Genomic DNA, 26,400 nt, shown 5'->3' with positions numbered 1-26,400 from the left:
CCTTACTAAGGTCTTTCTACTGAAGACAGAACAAAACAAGTATTTTTGGAGATGAATGACAGTTGACAACTAAGGTAAAGTCTCACAAAGTGTGTTTTATTATGAACGTTATCAAGGATCAAATTTCCAAACTTACTAGTGCACAGAGATTTCTTATTGTATCCAGAAGTCATTGAGGACAAATTCATCTTAAAATATATAAAAGACAAATGCATAGACTGAAAGGTAAATGTAGTAAATGTGGATAAGTCATACTGATTAAAATGTGCTAATTTATAAACTTATACAAAATAACTTTGGTAATCTTTGCATACTAAAAATTAATTTAATGCCCAAAAAGTTTCCTGTATTGTTAATGTCACTCTAGGTATATAAATGTGACATTCCTCTGAGTGTGCTGATTTTTATTCATACAAGCCATAGCACAACCTCCCTGAAGGTTTCTTGCATATCATTCTTTGAGTAGTCTGGTTACTACCATTGACCTTATCTGGAGTGATTAAGGCTGTTTGGTTACAAGTACCAGAAAGTCACTTGGGATATCTGAATAAAAAAAGGAAAGAGGGATGGATATGACATACTAAGTTTCAGAAAGAAAATGGAACTAGGAAATGCTAGCTAGACCAGCCAGACTAAGACTGGGATCTCATTTCCAAATTTTGCTAAAGATGGGGCTTATTGTCAGAGTTTAGGTCATCTTAACTATGGGCAGGGAAGAATCACGTTGTCCAAATTATAATCATATGAAAGATTAAAAAAAAGACTTTTAATTAAAGTGTTGATTTAGAATAGTGGGTCTACAGTTAAAAGGAGGTTGCATGTCATGTAGATATTTAGAAGTCATAGTTATATTGGAGAAAACTGAATCTGTAAGAATATATAAAATTGTTCTTGGATATATATATGTGTATATATATATATATATGGATAAATTAACATGTGTTTAACAACATAAAACTAAGATTGATCTATAGTGCTTAGGAGTTTTAAAATGAATTTCATTGAAGTAACATTTAGAAATAATAAAACATACCTATTTAAAATGTTAACATGAAGATTTTTGAATAGTGTGACACTTGTTTCTACTATAAACACAGGCCAATCACCCCAAAAAGTTCATTATTTTTTTTTGTGTGTAATAATTCATGTTCTATGTGTTATAATAAGAAATCATTTCCTATGCCTAAGATCACAACTATTAATCCTATTATTTTTCTTTCCTGAACAGGGTTTCTCAGCCTCATTGACACATTGGGTCAGATATTCTAAGTTTGGATTTTCTTTAGACATGGCCAAATATCCAATGGGGAGCAAAAGCAGTGTTGCTAAGAATCACTGTTCTAGAAGTTTTACAGTATTAGCTTTTACATTTAGGTTTGTAATATAATTTGGGTATAATATCTGTGTATAGTTCAAGACAGGTTTATTTGTTTTCCAAATGGATATGCAGTTGTTCTAACAACATTTAAAACATACAAAAGACCATCCTTTAACCATGGAACTGCCTTGGTACCTCTGTCAAAAAACAGCTCACTATGAATAGATAGATTTACTTTTGGATGCTCTATCTGTTCCACAGATACATATGTCTATCTTTACAGCAATATCATAGTATTGATATACTTTTTCCTTTTTTTTAAGACTTATTTATTTTATAGAGAGAGGCAGAGAGAGAGAGAGAGAGAGAGCCCACACAAGTGGGAGGGGCAGAAGGAGAGGGAGAGAGAATCTCTAGCAGGCTCTGTGCTGAGGGCAGAGCCCCATGCAGAGCTCTATCTCAAGACCTTGAGATCACAACCTGAACTGAAACCAAGAGTCAGACACTTAACCAACTATGCCACTCAGGCACTCTAGTACTTTTATGATGAGCTGAAATCAGGCAAACATTTTCCAAATTTGTTCTTCTTTAAATAATTGTTTTGGCTATTCTTGTTCTTTGCATCTCCATATATATTTTATTTTATTTTATTTTATTAAAGATTTTATTTATTTATGAGACAGAGAGGAGAGAGAGAGAGAGAGAGCAGAGAGACACAGGCAGAGGGAGAAGCAGGCTTCATTCAGGGAGCTTGATGTGAGACTCAATCCCAGGATTCCAGGATCATGCCCTGGGCCAAAGGCAGGCTCTAAACCGCTGAGCCACCCAAGGATCCCCTCCATATACATTTTAGAATCAGATCGTGATTCTTCTTCTTTCGAAAATCCTCTCCTCAAAAAAAAAAAAAAATCTCTGTTGGAATTATGCTTCACATTGCATTGAATTAATTGGTCAGCTTGAGAAACTTGACATTTTAGCAATATTTAGTTTTCCAATTCATGAGCATGGTATTTTTCTCCACTTCTGTCTCCTAACAATATTTTGTAATTTTTACTTTATAAGTATTTTACATAGTTGGTTATATCTACTGGTAATTATTACATATTTTAGACATTTACAACTTTAGTTTCAATATATAATGACTAATATAAAGAAATATGCTTAATTTTTGTCCACATTATAATTTAAGACCTCCTTATATATTTTTTTTCTTTTAAAATATTTCATTTAAATTCTAGTTAGTTAACATATAGTGTAACATTGGTTTCAGGAGAATTTAGTGATTCATCACTTGTATATAATACCCAATGCTCAAGGGGGTGCCTGGGTGGCTCAGCCAGTTAAGTATCCAACTCTCAATTTCAGCTCAGGTCTGTGATCTCAGGGTCATGGGATAAAGCCCCCGTTAGGCTCTGCACTCAGTGGGGAGTCTGCTTGGGATTCTCTCTCCCCCTATCCCTTTGCCTGTCTCCCTGCTCCTGCACTTTCTCTCTCTAGTGCTCAATACAAGTGCCCTCCTAATTACCCATCATTCATTTAACCCATCCCTGCCCACCTCGCCTTCGTCAATCCTTAGTTTGTTCTCTATAGTTAAGAGTCTGTTATGATTTGCTTCTTTTTGTCCCCTTCCCCTATATTCACCTGCTCTGTTTCTAAAATTCCACATATACGTGAAATCCTATGGTATTTGTCTTCCCCTGACTGACTTATTTTACTTAGCATAATACACTAGCTCCACCCAAACTGTTGCAAATGGCAAGGTTTCATTTCTTTCTTTTTTTTTTTTGATGGCTGAGTAATAGTCCATTGTTTCTATATACCACATCTTCTTCATCTATTCATCAGTTCATGGACATTTGGGCTCTTTCCATAAGATGGCTATTGTTGATAATGCTGCTATAAACGTTGGCATGCATGTGCCACTATGCTCAAATCAGTATTTTTTATCCTTTGGATAAATACCTAGCAGTGCAACTGCTGAGTTATAGGGTAGTTCTATTTTTAAGTTTTCGAGGAACCTCTATAGTGGTTTCCCGTGTGGCTGCACCAGTTTGCACTCCCACCAACAGTGTACGAGGTTTCCCCTTTCTCCATATTCTTGCCAACATCTGTTTGTGTGTGTGTGTGTGTGTGTGTGTGTGTTGTTAATTTTAACCATTCTGACAGGTATAAGGTAGTATCTCATCGTAGTTTTGATTTGTATTTCCTTGATGATGAGTAATGTGATGTTAAGTATCTTTTCAGGTGTGTGTTAGCCATGTGGATGTCTTCTCAGAAAAAAATGTCTATTCACATTTTCTCTTCATTTCTTAATTGGATTATTTGTTTTTCAGGGTGTTGAGTCTCATAAGTTCTTTATGTATTTTGGATACTAACCCCTTATCAGATATGTCATTTGTAAATATCCTTTCCCATTCCATAGGCTGCCTTTTAGCTTTGTTGATTGTTTCCTTGGCTTTGCAGAAGCTTTTTATCTTGATGAAGTTCCAGTAGTTCATTTTTGCTTTGTTTCCTTTGCCTCCAGTGATGTGTCTAGTAAGAAGTTGCTACGGTCAATGTCAAAGAGGTTGCTGCCTGTGTTGTCCTCTAGGATTTTAATGGCTTCCTGTCTCACATTAGGTATTTCATCCATTTTTTAAAAAATTGTATTTATTTGAGAGAGAGAGAAAGAGTGTGTGCACACACACAAGCATGGGGAGGGGCAGAGGAAGAGGAAAAAACAGACTCCTGGCTAAGCAGGGAGCCCAATGCAGGGCTTGATCTCAGGACCCTGAGATAATATCTTTAGCTGAAGGCAGACACTTGACCAACTGACCCACCTAGGCACCCCTATTTCATTCATTTTAAATTTATCTCTGTGTACGGTGTAAGCCAGTTTCATTCTTCTGCATGTTGTTGTCCAGTTTTCCTGAAACCATTTGTTGAAGACACTGTCTTTTTCCCATTAGATATTCTTTCCTGGTTTGTCAAAGATTAGTTTTAGGGTCCATTTATGGGTTTTCTATTCTTTTCCATTAATCTATGTATTCTGTTTTTGTGCAATTTATGACTTCTTTAAATTCACATATTAGTTCTGTCATTTTTTTTCAAGGATTCCTTAGAATGTCCTATTATCACAGTCTTGTCATATGCAATTTAAAAAAATTCCTTTTTATTTCCTAGCCTACATATCTTTTGTTTTTTGTCCTTGCCTTATTGTAACAACTAGAAACTTTATGGTGCTTAGTTGTTTTTTAACTCAAATCTAATTTCCTGAATGCCAGTCTAATTGATTATTTTGGACTAATGAAAATGGGTTGGTGTGGATTTCCTAATAATACTCTTTACTGTCTGTAATAAATAATAGCAGTTTCATATGTGAAGAGGAAAGATCAAGTTTCTCTTACTCTGCACTCCATTCCTATCCACTAGAATAGGCAAACAAAATACTGTGAGAAATGTATGGCTAGTGCTTTAGATAAGGAGGCAGGCTATTGAGGCTAATTACTTAACTTTGGTGAAATTGCATAGTAGTCTGCTAGAATGTAAGATGTTTTGAGGCAAGATCCTCATTTACCCTGTGTATCATGGTATCCCTGTTGCTTAGAACAATGGTTGGCACACATTGAAATAAAACTAATATATTTGTTGCCCAAAGTGAAAGACCATTGGGGACACCTTATTCAGAAAAGATAGGTAGGGATGTCTGAATAAAATGTAGTTGTTATTTCAATATAATCTGACTACACAAATACAAGGCACTGAGTAGGCAAATTAATTCTTGAAACACTTCCATGACCAAACATGTATAAGAAGAATGCATTATATATATTCTTTCAGTGTACTCTATTTTAAAGCTAAGAGAATTCTTTAAAACATGAGATGACAGAAGTGTAGAAAATTGATAGTCTCTAGACCAATTATGAAAGGGTTTCAGTGAGGCACAAGCTTAGCTGATAAGATAAACTAAAAAAGGTGAGTAGTTAAGGTCAAACAGTTTAGGTAGACCCAGTCCCAAAGATGCATGTTTCAGGAGGTCTTTGAACAGGATGCCATAGAGATATGAGAAACTGAAAAGGATGATGATAAAAGTACTGCCCTGAAGGAAGCAGAATATATAAATGTGTAAAATGAAGAGCAGCAAGTCAGGAGAAATATTTTCAACTGTGTGTTTAATCTGCTATTTTATAGTTGTTATGGGAGTATGTAAGAATGCTTTAATATACTCACATATGGTGTTTTATAATGATGAGTTATTTTGTTTATATAGATTTGTTATATTAACGCAGTGTTGGTCTTTTTGCCACATGATATTTTTTGTCTGTTTTACAGACCATTTGCTCACATTAAAAGAAGTCGATAAAACGAACTGTCATTACAATAATAGATGTGCCATATTTAATGACTGTCTTCAAAATGTTGACAATTCTTCAAGTCTGGTCATGGGTAAATGGGGATTTGTTGTACTTTTAACTTTTGTGTATTTATAGAAGTTTTCAAAATATTTTAAAATGGTTCCCTGCAAGTCTCTCAATCACTCATCCTACAACTATTCAGGGAGCACCTGCTACATGACAGGCACTATTCCATGAAGTGGGGATACAGCATTGTACAAAACAGTCTTTTCTTTCATGAATCTTTCATACTTCCTAGGGAAATAGACAATAAATACACAAATTAATATGAGAAGTAATATCATACTAGGAGTATTAAAAAGAAATATAAAGTAGATAGGGGGATAGAATTGCACTTAAAGAGTATCAGAGGCAAATGCCCTGAAGGTAAACATGCTTGATTTGGTTACACACACAAAAAAAGTATAGTGCTCAAAATGCATTAAAACAAGAAAGCATACAAAGAAAAGAAGAGATAGAAAATGAAATATAAAAGACAGTCAAGAGATGGGTCATACAAACTATTTTGCATCTGGCAAGAGTTATTTTAGAATGTAAGAGTTTAAGACTTTAAGAGTTATTTTAAATATGAAAACATACTGGACATATTTGAGTATATAATTGCAATAGCTTTTCAAGAAAGTATGTAAACTTTATCTTACAGAGCACTCTAACAGAAAAATAAAGTGGAATTTATACAGTTCCTATATATGCCCTCACCCAACCTTCACAATTTTCTCTATTAATATCTTGTATTAGTGTGGTACATTTGTTACAATTATCGAGTCAATATTGATATATTAAATCCATTGTTTATATTAGGGTTCATTCTTTGTGTTGTACATTCTATGGACTTTGACAAACATATAAAGACACATACCCACCATCACTGTATCCCACGGAATAGTTTCATTGCTCTCAAAATCTCCTGTGTTTCACTTATCCATCCTTCCCTTGAGCCTCTGGCAACTAGTTTTACTGTTCCCACAGTTTTGCCTCTTCCAGAATGATGTATAGTTGAAATTATACAGTATGTAGCCTTTTGGGATTCATTTATTTCACTTAGTGATATGCAGTTGATGTTCCCCTCTTTTTGTTGCTTGATAGCTCATTTCTTTTTTATCACTGAAAAATACTCCATTGCATGGATGTACTACAGTTTATACATTCATCTACTTAAGGGCATCCTGGATGCTTCCAAGCTGTGGCAATTATGAATAAAAGTGTTATAAATATCTGCATGTGGATTTTCATGTGGACATAGTTTTCAACTCATTTGAGTAAATATTAATGAATGTAACTGGTAGATCATAAGATAAGAATTACATTATTTCTATAAGAAATTGTCAAACTGTCTTCCAAAGTGGCTATACCATTTTACATTCTCACCAGCAATGAATGAGAAGCCCTGTTACTTCATTTCTTTACCAGCAGTTAGTGTTGTATTTTGGATTTTAGAATAGTTGTGTATCTCATTTTTATTTGCTTGATCTAATCTCCTTTTCATATGTGTATTTGCCATCCATATATCTTTTTGTTATTGGGGTATCTGTTCATCTTTTACTTGTTGTTTACTTACTCTTAAGTTTTAAGAGTTCTTTCTATATTCTGGATATAAGATTTTGTTTTTTAAACATGTATGTGTTTTGCAAATTTTCCAGACTCCTATTCCATGGTTTGCCTTTTCATTCTATTAGGAGTGTCTTTTGCAGAGCATAAGTTTTTAATTTTAATGAAGTCAAGCTATCAATTTTTCTTTCATGGATTTTACCTTTTGGTACCAAAAAGGTATTGCGAATCCTGAGGCTAACTAGATTTTCTCTTATGTTGTCTTCTAAGAGGTTTATAGTATTATATTTTACATGTTGCATTTTGATTTAATTAATGTAAAAGATAAAAGGTCTGTTTAGATTCATTTTTTTTTCAATAGCTTTTAGTAGCTCTATAGTTAACACATAGAGAAAGCTTACAGAATGGGAAGAGAAGCAGGGAAATCATTCCAGAGGCTTTTGAAGTCATTAATGAGCAAGAAGATGAAGGCTTGAATGGAGAACAGCAGTGTATTTTGTATCAGGTTATTGTGTTTCAGATATTTTGAAATTGGAGTCAATAAGCTCTCATGAGGGGATATGTATAGGATTTAGGTAATATGAACAGCCAAGAAAATGTAACATTCTAGGCCTAACTATAAATAATGGGACTATTTATCAAAATAGAGAACACTGAACAAATAATGTATGTTTTTGTGGAGAGGGGATATCATAGAAATAAGATCAGTTTTGACATGCCATATTTGAGGTTTTTATCTAGGTATCCAGTGAGAAATATCAAGTAAAATTGGCTCTATGAATCTGGGAAATAAGAAAGTGGTCAGGGGAAAATATAAATTTGGGAAATATCAGTATATAGGTATCTAGGGCAAAAGTATCAAGAAAGTGACTGCAGATGCTAAAAAAAAAAAAAAAAAAAAAAAAAAAAAAAGATGTCCTAGAGGCTGAGCATATACCAACACTTAAGAGTTTAGCTGGAAGTGGTGAATCTACAGCCAGATTCTGAAAGGCAGCTACTAGAGCACTAAGGAGAAATAGAAGGGAGAGTGGGGTACATATTTTCAAGAAGAAGTGAGCAACTGTGCCAAATTCTGTGGGAAGAATTGAGAAAAATGAAAACTGAGAATTATCACATTTGGCAGTATGAATATTGTTGGTGACTTTCATGGTGACAGATGGGAATGAACATCAGATTGGAAGAGAGTCACAAGGTAATAGAAGGAGTAGCAGTGCAAGCAGCTGCTTCCCACAGCTCTTGCAGGGAGTTCTGGGGTGGTGGTGGTAGTGGTAAGGGGGTCAGATATGGGAGATAAAGTCATTCACAGTTTTGGAAACAAGTCGATTAGGTCTTACTATAGACAAACTCACTAAGAGACAAACTAATTCACATAAAATGTATCACAAGTTACACACACACAAATTCTATTACTTTCCTTTTTTTTTTTTTTAATTCTATTACTTTTCTATTGTTTCTTTTTCCTCCCTTACATGATCCCACAAAGCCGTATTTCACTTGGCTTTGGAAACAAATGGATTACCAACAGGTGATTTTTTTAAAAATATGGTATCACTTAGCAACATTCAATGCTTCTGATGTTGTACAGACCATTGATTCTTTTATGCTCCTCTTAACTTTATAATCTCCTGTTAATATATTGTACCTTATCCTCAAAGGTACTTTCTATTTATATATACCTGTCTTTTGCTACACAGTATGTGAAAAGATTGAATGAGATATTTCTGGGACACAAGACCCTAAATATTTGAATATTCTCCTTAAATGGTTGTCTGCCTGCAACCTGGGACATTCTCCAAAGGGATATATATGTCCACAGAGGCCAAGGCTATACAAAGAGATACGTTATTACTAGTAACTGTTTGGTTCCACAGACCCAGAGTTTTCAGTTGTACTCAGGGTTAGAAGTGAGCCTAAGGCCTACAACTAAAATAGATCAAGCAGTATTCTTCATGCTTTCTCTCTAAATTCTTAACCACATCTTGGCCTATGTATCTTTCGATTCTGATTAGGAGGAAGAGAGTCTGAAAAGATCACATCAAAGGGAAAAACCAACAGAAGGAAGCCAGGAGCAAAGAATTTTGCCTTGTACAAGCTTTTTAAAACTCTAAGGCTCTTAACAATAAGGTTCAGTCAGAGTCCTTAAAGTTTACCAAGTCCATAGCAAACCTCTTTTCCTTTTTGGGAGATGGGTGGTGGCAGTGAAGGAGCTATGTTGCTTTCTCTCATCAGTACCACCATAAAAATATGAAGTGCCCAAGAATAGGGACTGAATTCTCATTGTTTCCCCAGTGCCCATTACAGAACTTCTATTGCCTTAATTTTAGTATATTAATAGCCACATATATACTTTATAATTGATTAAAATCTCAAACTTATTTACCAATTAATTATGATTGTTTTATTTGAAGATGCCTTATAATAATGCATTTTTTATTCTTTTATTTTTTGAAATACAAGGGTATTATTTTTGGAATTGTACATTATTAAGATTTTATGTAAGGGCTTTAAAAATGTTTTCATATATTACATGTTATTGGTATTGGAAAATTGCATCCATAATTTTTTTAAAAAGAAATTTATCTATTTATTATTTATTTATTTATTATTTATTTATTTATTTCAGAGAAAGCATGTACACAGGTGGAGAGGGAGCAGAGGGAGGAGACAAGCAGACTCCATGTAGAGCACAGTGCCAGTTCAGGGCTCAATCTCACAACCTTGAGACCATGACCTGAGCTGAAATCACAAGGTGGACTGAGCCATCCAGGTGCCCCACTTCCATAATTCTTATCAAAAGCTGTTATCAAAAGAAAATTAGATAAAGTCTACACATGAGGCAAAAGAAATCTTTTATCTCTTAAGTCATTGGTAGTTTCCATTGTAGTAATATCCACTTTTTATAACTGATTAATACATTTGTTATTTTGATACCATATTTCAATGTTTAGTCTCAATATATCTTTATATTGCTATAAAGCTTACTCATTTCAAGCACATATAGATGTATTTATAAATAAGTTCAAATTTATTTATACTATCAACAGTATCGCATAATTTAAATCTCAATGTTACTTTTTTCTAATAGTCCAACCACTTTGTCAATATAAACACACATGTGTATACGACTTAACTATGGATATTTAGGCTGCACATTGCCAAATGTGGATATTTAAAAATAGATATTTCAGTTAGTATTTTGATGTAAAATATGGTCTTTCAGCTAGAATGTTGGAAATACATATAACTCAAATATTGGCTTATACACATACATACCCACCCTATATTATTTAGCTTACGAATTCTTAAAAGATGTTTATATCTACATTGATAAATTCAATGGCCTTTAATTTTGATTCTTGTGTCTTTGGCTAGTTTGACCTTGAATGATGCACAGAATGAGTTAGGAAATATACCATTTCTTTCCCATTGATTGGAAGAGTGTATATAATACTGGAACAATCTGTTTTCTCAAAGTTTTGTAGTCATCCACTGAAAGCCATTTGTCCCTGATATATCTTTGTGGGAACATTTTTAACCAGTGCGGTACTTGTACAGGATCCTAATAATAGCTTTTATGTCTGTGGTATCTGTAGTTATGACCTGTCTTCCAATCTCAATAGAAGTTATATTTACCTTCTTTCTTTTCTCTTTGTAAATAGCAAGAGAAAACAAATATTATTCAGTAATCAACAATGAAATTCAGATTGCATCAAGATATGTTGTCTCAAAAGAGGAATAAATGGGGTCAGGGTGGGTGTATACTGAAGCATTACTTCACTTGGGACCAGTCTCTACTACTAGTAATTTAAATATGATATTTCATAAAACTATAAGGTGTTATTACTGTTATCAGTACAATTATATCATTTACATACGGAAAGCTTGTCATCCAAACCCAGTGTGTTGCTATACCATGTAAGCCTTTAATGATTTTTAACATGTTTCTAACTTTTATTGTTATTTCTACTTTGGCCCAAGGATTATTTATAAGTGTTTGATTATTTTCCAAACTTTAACTATCTTTCTAGCTATCTCTTATTGATTTCTTCTATGTTTCTACTTTGACCTCAGAACATACTCTATGATTTCAATGTTTTGAAATTCATTGAATCTTGCATTATGTTGCATGTATCAAACATATATTACTTTGTAAGAAATTAATCCAAAACTTAACTTAGTAGCTAAAATAACATTGATCATTTTACAGTTTCTGTGGGTCAAGAATCTGGACATGGGTTAATTGCTATCTTCTGGCTTTGAGTCTCTTCCAACGGGGCAGTAAAGCCCAACTGTGACATCTTGCATAAATACTTTAAAATTTCTAAACCTTAATTTCATCATCTTTAACTTTTTCAATCAAATATTATCAAATATATGCTTTATTAATCAAATTGGACACTTGCTACATGATTATCACTGTTCTAACCTTGGAGCTATGCAGTTAAGTGAAATACCACCACTGTCGCTTATTTAGTGCAAATTATAATATGACTAATAAAATAAAAATACCATGAAAGATGAATAACATAATAGAGGTCAACAAATATTAGTTTTCATATTCTGACTAATTTATAGATATGTGTAATGCTGAGGAAATTTTTTAAGATTTTTTATTTATTAATTAGAGAACTCACTTGAGCAAGCACAAGAGGGGAAAGGGGCACAGAGAGAGAGAGAGAGAGAGAGAGAGAGAGAGAGAGAGAAGCTCAAGGAGACTGTGAGTTGAGTGTGAAACTCAATGCAGGGCTTGATCTCATGACCCTGAGATGATGACCTGAGCTGAAATCAAGAGTTAGATGCTTAACTGACTGCACCACCCAGGTTACCCAGTATGGAGGAATATTTTAAGTTTATTGTATTCAGAAAATCTGAACGTGTTCCTTTTTAACATTGATTTGGTTTTCTGTGTAATGAATTTCTGTCCTTTTTGCCATCTACAGTGATCCATAAATCTTTATGATTATATGGAAAAACAATTACTCCCTAAATAGCAAATATATTCATTTATATATATACTATATATAGTGTTTTTATATTAAATTTTAGTAAATTGTTAAGAAATATGACATCATATAAAGCAAAAAATTTTGTTCTATGAAAACTTAGGCTAAAGTTCTGTCTTTATAAATTGAAAAATTTATTCTACTTTTCTGAGCAGCTATTTATTCAATGGTAAAAGAGTGATGGCAAAATGATGATGATGATGATAGTGAAAAAACCATACTTGCTTCAGAGGGTTACTATGAGAATCACTTGAATTAGTATACTTGAAAACAGCCTTGCAAACTGATGAATAATACATATACTATTGTTAGTGAATAAAGGATAAATTATGATACCAGTTTAACTATAGTAGTATGATGTTTTAGACATGCTATACATGCTATATAAATAGAAATACCATAACTTAGATGTCACTTACATTTTGTGCAGTTCTTCCATTACAAGAGATTTATGAGAGGCACCTGGGTGGCCCAGTTGGTAGAGCTTTCAACTCATGATTTCAGCTCAGGTTGTGATCTCAAGGTCCTGAGATTGAGCCCAGTGTTGGGGTCTGCTTGGTGTGGAGTCTGCTTGAGATTCTCTCTCTTTCCCTCTGTGCCTCCTGCTTGTATGCACACAACTCTCTCTCAAATAAATAAATACATCTTAAAAAAAAAACCCACAAGAGATTTATGAAATTATAGAGTCCTTGTATAAAATACAGTTTGATGACCACCAAACTTACTGAACCAGCCAATGTAACTTTATACTTAAGCCAAGGCACCTTCACTTCTTTTCTTACTTTCTAGCTGTCCATGTCATATCCATTATCTGTTGTCTTCTTGTCAAATTAATCATGTCATATTTTATTATTTTCTCTACTGTTTATTAGAATGATTTCAGCTTTGTGTCACTGGAAATAAGTGAAGGAACACTTATAAAATGAACTTTTTAATTATCTGCTGAACATGCCCTGCTTTTCAGAGCTAAGGACTTCTACTGAAGCTGAGAATTCCTTTTTTCTTTCTTCCCTAATGAATTTCTGCGTAGCTTCTACAAATCAATTCATATCTTACCTTCTCTTAATGATCTGTAATCATTCTAATTCATCATGATGTCTCTATTTTCTGAAACCTGTGATATTTATTAGATATTTCTTTGTTATATTTCTGGTATTGCTACATAAACTTTGAATTAGTTTTTTATGTGCCTCATTTCTAAGTAAACTGAAATATTGAAAAGTATTCACTGATTGTGTGTGTCTGTGTGTCTGTATCTAATGATATGTAAATATATAATACTTACTTGAAACAATTTGTTGAAAGAGAAGACTGAAGAATTTTTCTTGTCTACCAAGTCATTTGGACATAATCTGGAGCTTGAGCCAGATCCAGTTGTTATTTCCTGCTGTGGAAAAAAAGTTTCAGAAAAGACAGTAGAAATGATGTGCATTAGTTAGTCATATAATAGTAGTCCCTCAGGTGATACAATTTATATTTAGGCAGTAAAAATAAGTGGAGAGTGCTATAATACACCAGTATTACACACTGCTGGGTTTTACATGTCTCCAAAAGGATGAGAAAGTTGTGAATTTTTGTTAGCAATTATCACTATAAGTTTTGAAACGTATAGAGTAATTTCTCTTGCTGTCATTTGATGCTCTATTTCCAGCTTTAAAAAACTGTGTAAAAGAGACCAGTCTTGGAACACATTTTTCACAAGAACATACTGGATGTTTCATTGTGGAATAGGGGAAAACACAAAACAAAGTCTAGATATTTCAGGAACAATAATTCACTGACAGGAGCTACTCATTTGGAACAGTAATTTAATGTCATATATTAATACTTAAAGTTTGGATATGAAAAGTTATTTGTTAATTGATATCACAATCAGATAATTAATCATATTTTACTGCTTTTTCCCCGTAGCATCATTTCCTCTCTTTACTATCTTAGTTCAAGCTCTAACCATCTTTCACATGTATTCCTGACATAGTCTTATAACTTGCCTTCCACCTAATCAATCACTTCTACAATATATTCCCCCTCATTGCTCCAAATAATCTTTTAAAAACTGAAATATGATCATTTTACTCCTTTGATAAAAACTTTCTAATAATGTCCTTAACCTAGAAAATAAATTAGAAACTCATTTTAAGGACACTCAAAATACCCTTTACAATGTAACTCCTCTCTTCTCTCCATGCATCTGTTCTCATGTGTTTTTCCCCCACTTTAAGCTCAATCGATGCCAAACAACAGGTATCTCCTAAATGTGAGAGAACTTTTTTGTATTTCTGCGCCTTCTAGGCTTCTTTTTCAGCCTACGGAACTTTTCTCTCCCCACCACTAGAGAAGTACATATTTATAGGGCAATATTTAGTTCAAGAACCACATCTGGGGATCCCTGGGTGGCGCAGCGGTTTTGGCGCCTGCCTTTGGCCCAGGGCGCGATCCTGGAGACCCGGGATCGAATCCCACATCGGGCTCCCAGTACATGGAGCCTGCTTCTCCCTCTGCCTATGTCTCTGCCTCTCTCTCTCTCTCTGTGACTGTCATTAAAAAAAAAAAAAAAAAAAAAAAAAAAAAAAAAAAAAAAAAAAAAACAAGAACCACATCTGTCAAGCCTTTTTAAATTCATCAGTGTTCCCAAGTTTCTTTCTGCTTACTACTCTGTGGCCCCATGGTACTAGCTACACATTTTTATCCACATAATAGCGAAATATATTATATTTATCTATGGACTTGTCTGTTAACATACTCTTCACAAGTGGTTCTTCCAGAATAGGAACTATATATTATCTGTATTGAGTGCTTAGCTTTTAACATTCATTGCTCAATTGACATACCTCATGTTATAAGTAGAAAGAAAGGTTCAGCTTAAATTTAAATGGCAAAACTGTAGCTCTCAGTGGCAGGAATGAATTTCAGATCTAGGTATACTTTGATCCAAAACTCACAGTCTTCGGAAATGCTGAGATTTAAAAGTCTAGAACCTCAAAATATTAACAATTTTGAAAAAGAAAGCAACTGTTGAGAAAATACAGCAGGGATTATTTACCTTTCTCCATTTCCTTCCCTTATTATTATAGTGCATAGAATGTATGTTCCTGTATACTCTTAATAGTCACAAAAAAAAAAAACTGTGTTCTAATGACTAATCTCTATTGAAAATGTTAATGTATTTCTCTAGTTTTGTTCATTATCTATGTGGCCCTAGAAGGCATCTGAGGTTGAGGCCCTTGCCACAACCTCCCCCAGCTCCCACACTTTTCAGAGTCTGCTATGCTACCCCTGCTCTCTCAGTGGCTCCCTCATTGTGACTGGCCTATATGTTCTCCTGTCATAGAACCTGTCCAACAGCCCTCTGGCCTCTTCCTGGGGAAGAGTTCTGGGTTTTATTACTCTGCAGACTTTGTTTCAGGTGAAAGAGTAGGGAAGTTGAGTGATGACCCTAGATAACTACTGGGGTAACTACTGCGGGGTGCAGGCACTGGTTCTGACTGCTGCTGCACATGGATCAGCCCTGAAGTTGTTTGCTCTGCTCCTGAACTCTCTAGAGATGAGCTCAAGTGCAGCCTAAAATCAGAGGCAGAGAAGTATCCGTGAACTGGTGAGCAAATACTTTAGCTACGAGAGCCAGCCACTGCCCAGTGCTAACTATCACTAAATGGAAACTGACGTTTTGGGAAAGCTTGAAAAACTTTTTTTTTTGTTTTAATGTGAAATCTCCCACTTCTTAACTAGGAACTAATCTCTTCCCCCAAAAAATGTTAAATCCTTTGCAAACCAGATAAAACAAATGTGTGGGTCACCTGCCATTCTACAGTTGCCATTTTGTAAGCTCTCTTATACCAACCCAGGAGGTAGGTGGAGAAAAAAGAAAAGAAAAGTCACATTCAGAAGGCTATTTTTTACCCATTTTCTAATGCCATACAAAAAAAAAAAAAAAAAGAAAGAAAGAAAGAAAGAAAGAAAGAAAGAAAGAAAGAAAGCCAGCTGGCCTGTAAACCAGAGCTAACAAATCCCTTGCAAGGGTATTGAGAAGACTCAACAAATTGCCAGGTTTCACAGTCCCCTGAGAAAGCAGTTTACTGGATCAATACAGCACCTTACCTCCCGCCTGTGGGTCCCCGGACTTTGAACCAGAATGACAAACTGATGACAGCTGCGTAAGGATCCTGTACAGCAGCCCTCAGAGGGCCTCTTCCTGGGGAAGAGTCCTGGGTTTTATTACTCTGCAGACTTTGTTTCAGGTGACAGAGTAGGGAAGTTGAGTTTTTTTTTTTTTTTTTTTTTTAAATACTGCATCTTTTCATATCTGGCAGGGTGTGTCCTCTATTCTTCTCCTTTTTTTTTTTTAAGGATTTTATTTATTTATTCATGAGAATGCACAGGGAGGAGAGAGAGAGGCAGAGACACAGGCAGAGGGAGAAGCAGGCTCCATGCAGGGAGCCCGACGTGGGACTCGATCCCGGGTCTCCAGGATCACGCACCCGGGCTGCAGGCGGCGCCAAACCGCGGAGGGACCCGCAGCCGCCTGGCTTTCTAATGAACAACTAATGGCTTTTCTGTCATTTCCCAGCCTTCCCCTCAACCTTTGAGCCTGAGGTCTCCTTAATGCCCAGGCTCGAAAAATCATGGTGCGCAGGCGGCGCAAACGCAATCTTTGCCGCTGGTTATCCCCGTTCGGGTTGGTAAACCCAGGCAGGCTCCACTCTTGGCCTCCAAACGTCACTGCAGCTCGAGGGACCTCGGAAACCAACAACACGGTTTGCGGGCTGCGGAGGCCACACTCGCGCGCACCTGACCCCGCCCCCAGCTGCTGCGGGAGAAGCTCGCGTTTCCGCAGGGACACTCGGCCGCGCCCTCCCTGTCCCGGGATGTGCCTTCCCGAGAGCTGGGCGCGCAGGAAGGGCGAAAAGCCTCGACCTCCCTCCAGGGCGGCTGAGTCAGGGGGTTGGTTACCTGCCGGGGGTTCTGTGCCCTCGGGCCGCGACCCCGCGCGAGCTCCCGGGCGGCCGCCTCCATCCCTCCCACAATGCCCTGCGCGGGTGCACCTGCCGGAGCCGCTGCGGGGCTGCGCAGCGCCTGTTCCCCGTGCGCGGAGGGAGCTGCGCCCCAGGGCTGCCGCGAGGAGTCCCTCTACCTGTGCATTCCTGTGAGTGTAAGAGACGGTGGGAGGGAGGCAAGGAGGGAGGAAGGAGGGCAGGAACACAAAATGCCAGGTCAGGGATCCCTGGGTGGCTCCGCGGTTTACGCCGCCTTCACCCCGGGGCGTGATCCTGGAGCCCCGGGATCGAGTCCCACCTCGGGCTCCCCGCATGGAGCCTGCTTCTCCCCCTGCCTGTGTCTCTGCCTCCCTCTCTCTGTGCCTCATGAATAAATAAATAAGTAAATAAATAAATAAATAAATAAATAAATAAATAAATAAATAAAATATTAAGAAAAAGAAAGCCAGTTAATGAAGTTCCTTAAATTAGTGCATCCTCTGTAAATGGAAAGATTTTTTAAAGACAACAATGGCTGAAGAGGTGATACATACAGTCTACAACGTTACTTTCATCTCTGGCTCTCTCGTGGGCTCGCCTTTGCCCCCTAATCGATACGCTGTCACTTCCCTGCGTTGTCCTGATCACACTCATTCATTTGGGGAATATAAAAATTAGTGAGAGGGAATAAAGGGAAAGGAGAGAAAGTGAGTGAAAATATCAGTGAGGGTGACAGAACATGGGAGACACCTAACTCTGGGAAATGAACAAGGGGTGGTGGAAAGGGAGGTGGGCGGGGGGTTGGGGTGACTGGGTGATGGGCACTGAGAGGGGCACTTGGGGGGATGGGATGGGATGAGCACTGGGTGTTATGCTAAATGTTGGCAAATTGAAATCCAATAAACAAAACAAAGACAGTCCCAGGGCTAGTCTTGGTCTCAAGAGATCTTGTAGCTCCCGATTTGGGTCCACTGTATAAGGAAGCTGATCCAGTCGGTTCGAGGAGGAGAGGGTATGCTGATTGTACCAATAGCTGGACATGCAATGGAAGCCGTTGGGAACTTCCAGCCCTGGAGAACCTTTAGCCTTTAGCTGAGTGCAGCACATGAGGGAGCCAGATGAAACAACGGCTTGCAGGGGGGGTGGGGGGGGGCAAATCTAAAATCATGATAGAACAACAACAACAACAAAAATAGTGTTTTAAGCCATAGAGTTTGAGATGGCTTGTAACTCAGCAAAATATGGCTGAAACAGTTACCTTAATTTTGATGCTTAAGGCAAATCAACAATTCAACACATCAAACATTGTATTGAAGATTGTATGATTGTGAGAAATACTGTCTTAATGATGACTTTAAAACTTTAACTTGTTTCTTCTCTATGCTTTCCCATTCTGTCCTCAGTCAACCAGGCCCTTACTCCTTTTTTCTCTAATGGTAGAGCAAGATAAACTATTTTACATTTCAGTGCAAAGATATAATAGCCTAGCCTTAGGATGAAAAGTATGTTCGAAAGGACTGTGGATGGAGAGTAGGGAGGTGTATGACTTCTCTGAGCCCGACTCCCAGGGCGTATAACTTTTCTTGCCTATGCATAGACTTCCCAACCTCTCCCTTAGTTTTTAGCTCAAGACTTTGATACTAGAAATTCAAGATCTGATAACCAAATTATTTATAAACCAGATGCCGTTGCCACTCAACTGATTCCGCTTTGTTTTCTTCTCTATCCATTCCCTCACCAGAATATAGAGGTCATGTTTTCCTGGTGATCTTACAGTGCAGAGCTTCACAGGGTAAGTCCTTTAATGGTCAGCGCAACAAGTGCTCAGTGGGCAACAGGAATCCAGCCCACTCAAGTGGGGAGGGTAGTAAAGGAGGGAAGAGAATGACGTTTGTTAACTTTTCGCAAGCATTGTTATAACCATATTTATTAATGTTTTACAATTCAAAACACTGTGGCTGAAAAGTAACTCTTTATATGGCACCAGCTAGTAATGTTGGTTTGAGAATTCAAACAGATGTTTTGCTTGAAAACATTGTTGGAACTTTGCTCATAACAATTACTCAGCTATGGCTGGCTTAAATCTTTATAGATGGCATTGCCTTTGGCCACAATAAGTTGCCTCACCCAAGATCACAGCACTTCCCCAAGGGTACCCTTAAGTAACGAATGATCAATTCTGGAGGACAAAGGCCCAGTGTCCTTTCCTTAATTTAGTACAACTCTCAAGGATTATCCTCACCCTAGATATCTTACTACAATGGATTTCAACCTTTCCATCCACCCAAACAGATTTGTGCCTTCCATCCGTTTTGGAAAATTCTCAAGGATTGTGTTTTTTAATACTTTTCCCTTTTGTGCTGTCCATATATGTTTTTTCCCTCCTTCTTTTTGTTACTAGACAAAAAACTGAATCCAAACTCTGGTTCAGCAGCTTACTACTTAAAAATTAGCCCTGGAATGACAAGTGATAGTGATGGTGGAAAAGGAAAGATTCCTTTATTCAGGAAGTTGGCAATTTGGGACGATGGTGGAATAACATTTTAAAGACCATCTTCCTCATCCAGGCCAAGCCAGAATGTTTTAAAGGAAATGGCATGGGAAAGGAAGGGGGACCAAGTGTAGCAGAAGCAGGTGCCCAGGCTATAGTTGTATGTCAGTGTGACCCTGAACAGACTTGTTGGCATCAGCCACAGTTGTTTCTGAATGTAGTCAGGCTTTATCTTCTGAGAAAATTTGGTTCTTCACTCCTCAAGGTCAGTGGTCTGCAAATCTCAAGGAAAATCGATTCTGATACAGATCATGGGACTTTGTCAGCAAACCAGGAGTACATAAGCTTGAAGTAATTAACCCTTAAGATCGATGGGAGTGCTGTTACAATATTAGAGTGTACTCTGATCTTCATGTAGGATTTTTTCTTTTATTTTCTTATACTTCTTAATACTGCCTTGTGTGTATTTTTTTTTCAAATTTTCTTCCAGTTAGTTTGTCTGTGACTGTATTTAATGTGTTTTTTTGTTCCATTCTTTCATATATTAACCAGATAATTCTATTTTTACTTAAATTTTTAAAAATATTTTATTTATTTATTAATGACAGAGAGAGAGAGAGGAGAGACCCAGGCAGAGGGAGAAGCAGGCTCCGCATATGGAGCCCGATGTGGGACTCGATCTTGGGACTCTGGGGTCATGCCCTGAGCCGAGGCAGATGCTCAACTGCTGAGCCACCCGGGCATCCTTACTTACAGATTTCTCATTTTTTCAAAGTATTCGGTCAATTTTGATAATAACTTGCTTCATCATACATTCAATAATGTCTTTTGTTTTTAAACATATTTAAAAAAATAAAAACAAAAAAGTAAAAAAATAAACATATTTAAGATACCCTCATATATGTTGTATCTGATGTTAACATTATTTTTAGAATAGAGTTTATAGATATATCTTCAGTGTCTCTGCTTTGTGGTTAGTAATTTATTTATTATAATTTTTAGCTGTCAGCCTCTATTCCTTGAAATACTATCAATGAGAAGTCTTTGAGACTTAGATCCAAAGAAGATTTTCGTTGATTATGTTAGGTACCTAAGAGCAATTTAGGATGACATAAAGTGTTGGTTTTGAGTGCTTATGGGCCACAGGGACAGGCTGGTTTCTGACTCCCATTCAAACTTAGTGCAAGTTTGTAGGAGCTCTCAAAGGAAACATTTTCCCTTTATATCTCTCCTAGAGCCAGAGATGAAGAGTGAATTTCTTTCATCATATTTCTGTGGGAGTAGAGAATGATTCTAATTCCTCACTTAATGATCTAGAGGCTGACTGATGATTAAAGGTCTTGGCTTTGTATACTGGTCACCAACCCCAGATCAGTCTCCTGTCTCTCACAAAGAACCTAAGATGCAAGTCTTATAGGTACATTTTACATGTCTGTCTATTGTCTTTCTGGTAGGTTATGAGCCCCATGAGAACAAGGGTCAAGCTTTACTTATTTTAGGGGCCCAAGGTTGTGGAATGCAATTAATAATATGTTTACTGAATCAAAATAAATCATCTTTTGATATAGAATGACTTTCCAGTGGAGACCTCTCTAACTTATTCACCAGAGTAGATCGTTATTACTTTTTTGACTCCTATAATGTTGTACACATTCTTCTGTAGCATCTTAAATATGTCAGTATAATAATTTTTTAAATGTGTGCCTTCTCCACTGGAAAATGGTATTTATAAGGGAAGGAGATGTGTAATTTTTTTGCAATTTTATCTCCCTTAGTAGGTGTTTGACACACCATAAAAGGTTTCAAAACTATTCTATATATCCATTAAAAAAAGAGAACAGGGGTGCCTGAGTGGCTCAGCTGGTTGAGCACCTGACTGTTGGGTTTGGCTCAGGTGGTGATCTCAAGGTTGAGGGATCCAGCCCATGTGGAGCTCTGCACTCAGCAAATCTGCTTGAAATTCTCTCTCCCTCTGCTCCTCCCCCTTATCCCCACTTGAGCATGTGCATGTGCATTCTCTCTTTCTCAAATAAATAAAGTATTTAAAAAAAGAAGACAGAAAAGGAATCTAAGAAAAAGTGGTCAAAGACAGAGGCAGAGGCAGAATAATAGTTTGCTCACCTATCCAAGATATGTAAAATATGTAAAATATTTGTATGTTTCTCTGGCCTACCTAAAGGCTACACTTAAAGAGGTTTAGTTCTTTGCACCTTCCAATTCCTTGCCTTAGCCTAGTGAACAAAATAAATATTTAACGTACTCTTAATTCTACTTAGAAGAGTCAAAAGCCTAATTTGTAAGCAAACCAAAGGGCCTATGCTGCAATTATTTAATAGTTAAAATTTTCTAGATGTAGCCCCTCCATTTCAAAATGAAAATCAGTGAACATTACATGAAGGGGTTGTGGTTCCTGAAACACTAGTTGGAGGAAAGGGTTCTACTCATCAGGAATGCACACATTATGACTAGGAAAAACATACTTCTATCTGTATGGGCAGTTTTATCATTGGAATCTGTGACAGTGGCTTGTTTGTTACTACATGTTATCTAATATAACTGGTGATTAATTTTTAAAAACTAAAATGTTAGGTATCCCCTATAGGTTCTTGTGTTTAGATAAATTTTCCATGCATGCCCAAATGGCAACTAAGAAATATATTTTAATAGATAAGATAAAAATAACGGTAAACATATATTCAAATAGATTTTATATCCCTTTCTAACATCTAAATTTTACTTTTGAAATATTAAGTTTATTGAAGTAATTATATCTGGATGGGGGATTTGTCTAAAAGCCTATAAAATATGACAAAATTAATATTTAAACAAAATAAATCCGTGTCCCCTGGCTCCTAAATAGGACCCAAGAAAAATGTTAGTCTTGAGGCTAATGCTCTCATTTATGATTGATGTTCTTTTTGAGAAAAATAAAATAACTCTTGCTAGGCTTGTATACTTTCCTGTTCCTTTAAGATTAATTTATACATGGTGCATGTCAATTTGGAAGACTGATTCTTCGTAAAGGTAATTAACAGAGGAAATTGTTAAACAAGAACTATATTTTAATTGCTTTTGTGTTTTTGTTTATTTTTTAGTCTGGAGATGAAAATCTCAAATGCTAGATAATGAATGTGTTTTACTAGCATCTAATTCTCAGGTGAATTCAGCTAAAGAGATTGATGTTAATAACTTCCTCTGAAGATTAATTGTTTCAGGATAGATGGATGAGTATTTTCAAAATCTCTTCCTTACTTTCCTGTTGCCATTTATGATCGCAGTAAATCCACATTAGGTTTTGTTACATGCTTGAAGATATCATTTATTAATTAAAGCCCCAAGAAAAACAGGGCTGAGATAAGTTTACTTGCTTAAAACTCAACGTGCTTATTTCTTTTTTCCTGTGTTAAGCAGATTTACATTTACATTTAAACTACTATCCAATATTTGGACAAGTGTTCCATTACTGACTAACTACAAGCCACAATTATGTCATTCTTATTTTTGAAGTTAGTGTCCTATTTCAATGTCATTGAAGGTGACAGCAGAATATAGTACTGCCTTTAACTAGGGAAACATTGCATTTTTCATGTTTCTCAAGTCAGCATTCACTTTTATTTGGATGTATTAAAATTATTATTTATGATTTTTAATGCTAAATAATTACAATAGTTATAGATAATATTTTGTATTTATCAATAGATCCTGTATTATATATAACACAATTGTATTTTCTGTTAAGCAGAACTTCGTGAGAAACAGGCCTCGTCACTGGTACTTGACTATATATTAAATCAGTATCAAGAGATGAAAAATCAATTACTAACCAATTCTTGTAGTAAAGTCATTCCTTTATTTATTAATATATAATAATCAATAAATGAATACTGAGTTGGTTCAAAAGAGAATCATAAATTTAAAGTTAGAATATAAATATATTTTAATTATATATGTATATAATATATTGGTAAGCAGTTAAAATGGCTATAATGATTCAATAATTATTAAAACTTTATCCATGATTTGAATTTTAAGTAGTCTGAAAAAAATTACTATTTAATATGATGTCTAATAGAAAATACAGAATAGATGGCAACCTGCTAGAATATTTTTAACATTAGTGACACTAGGCATTTCTTCTGAAAGTTAATTCTGTAAAGCCTTTAAACATCTTAACTTTAAGTGAAATTATACAATAACAAAAGTGAACTTACATCGACATGATTATATTTAATTCTATATGATCTGATTAAATTTAATTATATATAATATGATTAATCATTATAAATATCATAACTATATCATGTTTAATTGATATATTTAAGGCTATATGACATAAAACCATTTCTGAAATTATAACACCATTTTGTGGAAGGTTCAAGGGTGACTGATAAGAATAAGTGCCACCCCAACAGATTATTTTGAATCCATAGAGAAAGGTAGAAAATTTGTAGGCTTTGATAACCCCTTATTTGTTCTATGAATTTTTTAGGTTCTATCTCAGAACTGTAATTTGTCTATTACCTTCCACTTAAGACAGCAATGACCACATCTCTCACTTCCTCTTTGTCCCGATCTATTTCCATACAGGTAGAGTGACTTTACAAAAAGAAAAAAAAAAAAAAAAGGCTGGATTATGTTTCTATGTCTCTCCATTGCTGAAAGCCATTATAAAGCTTCTCAGGTTACTTCAAATCCTTGCCAAACTCCTGACAGCTTCAGCCCTGCATGGTTAGACCCTGATTACTTCCTTAATTTAATTTTATATCATGCATCCCTTGGCTCACTATCAGCTTTTTAAAATTTCTACAATAGTCCAAAATATTCACTAACTTTCAGTCTCTGCACAAGATCTTTCCTCTACCTGTAATCTTTTGCCCCATGCTTCCCTCAAGGCTGGTTTCTCATCCATCAAGTCAGCATAAAACTTTTTTAATGGCACCTTCCCTGAACGCTCAAATTGAATCTCTCCTATTATTCTCTTTTTAGCAGTCCTGTTTGCTTCATTTATAGCCTTTCACTTTTTATAATGTTTATTTATGCAATATCTTTTTTGTGCAACTTAATTTCAAGTTTTATGATAGCAGACATCCAGCTTCATTTGACTGCATATGTACCACCATGCAGTATTTTTGGCACACAGTTGGTGCTCAGTTTATATTTCCTAACAAATGAATAAATGATCAAGTAAATGAAAAGGCCATTTACTTAAAAATCTTAGAGTAAAAGAAATAATTGCTAAGTTTTCTTCAGGAATCTTATGGTTTGTGTATAGAAAGAGCTCTGAGTTATTTGTATGGAAGTTGCATTGTGGGTATATTCACAATTATATTCCCTATTTGTGTTGCCTTAGACAGGAGTGGCATAAAGTCCTTCTTTGTTACCAATAATTTAGGACTAGGACTAGATAGCTCACCTTTAGAGGGTAACATGATATAGTAATAATAGAAGCTTTTAAATCCACTCTGAATCTTTATTTTTTAACCAATAAAAACTAAAATAGCCTTTAAAAAATATTTTTGTCTACATATTTTAGCCAAATATTTGAATCAAGAACACTAGAAATGGGTGTTAAAGTTTGATTTAAAAATATTTTATTTATTTATTTGAGAGAGTGAGGGAGAGGAAGAAGGAGCATGAGCAGGAGGAGGGGCAGAGGGAGAACCAGACTCCCTGCTGAGCAGGGAGCCTTGACTCTGTAAGCTTGATCCCAGGCCCCTGGGATCATGACCTGAGCTTAACCAGCTAAGCCACCCAGGCACCCCTAAAGTTTGATTTCTTAATACATTTAAATTTCTGTAATTTAGGAAGTTTTTATTATGAATTATTTAAATACTCCCTTTTACTCTTATTTAAAATGTTTTTCTGATAAATAAGAAAGGTGAGAAAAAATTCCACTTAAAAAATAAATACTAACTTTTGGGGAAAAAATATATCTTAAAACATTCACAAAGTATTGAGAATTAAAAAAAGGAAAGCCCCTAGATTCCCAGTCTCTATTCCAAAAGGCAACCAAGTTATTTTTACCCTTTTGGAGATATAAGCATATTCAAGGATCATATTACTTTGTTGAAAATGTATGAATGACCAGTGGGTGTAGATTTCCGGAGTATGAAAAGTGGGGGGGGGGGGGTCTGAAATATGATCATGAAGTCCAATTATTTGATATATGTATAAAGGATACTTAAAGTATTTTTCTGGAGATGAAAATAGAAATAGAAGTTCTCTTAATGTTGGTAAGCATATTCAGCAATATATGTGCATATCCAGCTATCAGACAAATTATTTCTCGCATATAAAGATGAAAAGAAAAAGAAGGAAGCAAACAAAAAATTGAATTTTCATTGTCGCAATTGCAATAAACCTATTAAAAACACACACCTGTGTATAACTTTTGTCACAATATAAATAATTTGATGGGAAAAACACACATTCATATATACAAATGTTGAATTTTATAACTAAGTTAATGATCATTTTTAGATGACAAATTATAACATCCACCATGATGTTTTGTGGGATTGTCATCAAGGTTAAAGGTCCCCCAGTGAAAGCTGGGATAATGAGACACGGTGGGTAGAAGCAGCAGACATGCAATTAGTGCCTGCATGAAAAGTCAGAGGTTGAAATTAAGGAGTTTTAGATAATATACTTATTTTCCCTTGTAAAGCCAACA

The 26,400-nt window shown here is 35.7% G+C and overlaps 1 long non-coding RNA gene across 1 annotated transcript in view; it reads left to right on the top strand.

Moving 5' to 3' along the window:
• The window catches only part of LOC129515264 (uncharacterized), a 383,108-nt gene that overhangs the window by 29,410 nt on the left and 327,298 nt on the right, over positions 1–26,400 (top strand). Inside the window, exon 2 of the long non-coding RNA XR_008665544.1 lies at positions 18,978–19,028. This is a non-coding gene — a long non-coding RNA (uncharacterized LOC129515264). The remainder of the gene's footprint in view (positions 1–18,977; positions 19,029–26,400) is intronic.

This window comes from Nyctereutes procyonoides, unplaced genomic scaffold (genome assembly GCF_905146905.1).
Source record: "Nyctereutes procyonoides isolate TBG_1078 unplaced genomic scaffold, NYPRO_anot_genome, whole genome shotgun sequence".
NCBI classification, from domain to species: Eukaryota; Metazoa; Chordata; class Mammalia; order Carnivora; family Canidae; genus Nyctereutes; species Nyctereutes procyonoides.
Note: the sequence above shows the minus strand (reverse complement) of the source record. Positions and strands in the feature narration are given on the sequence as shown.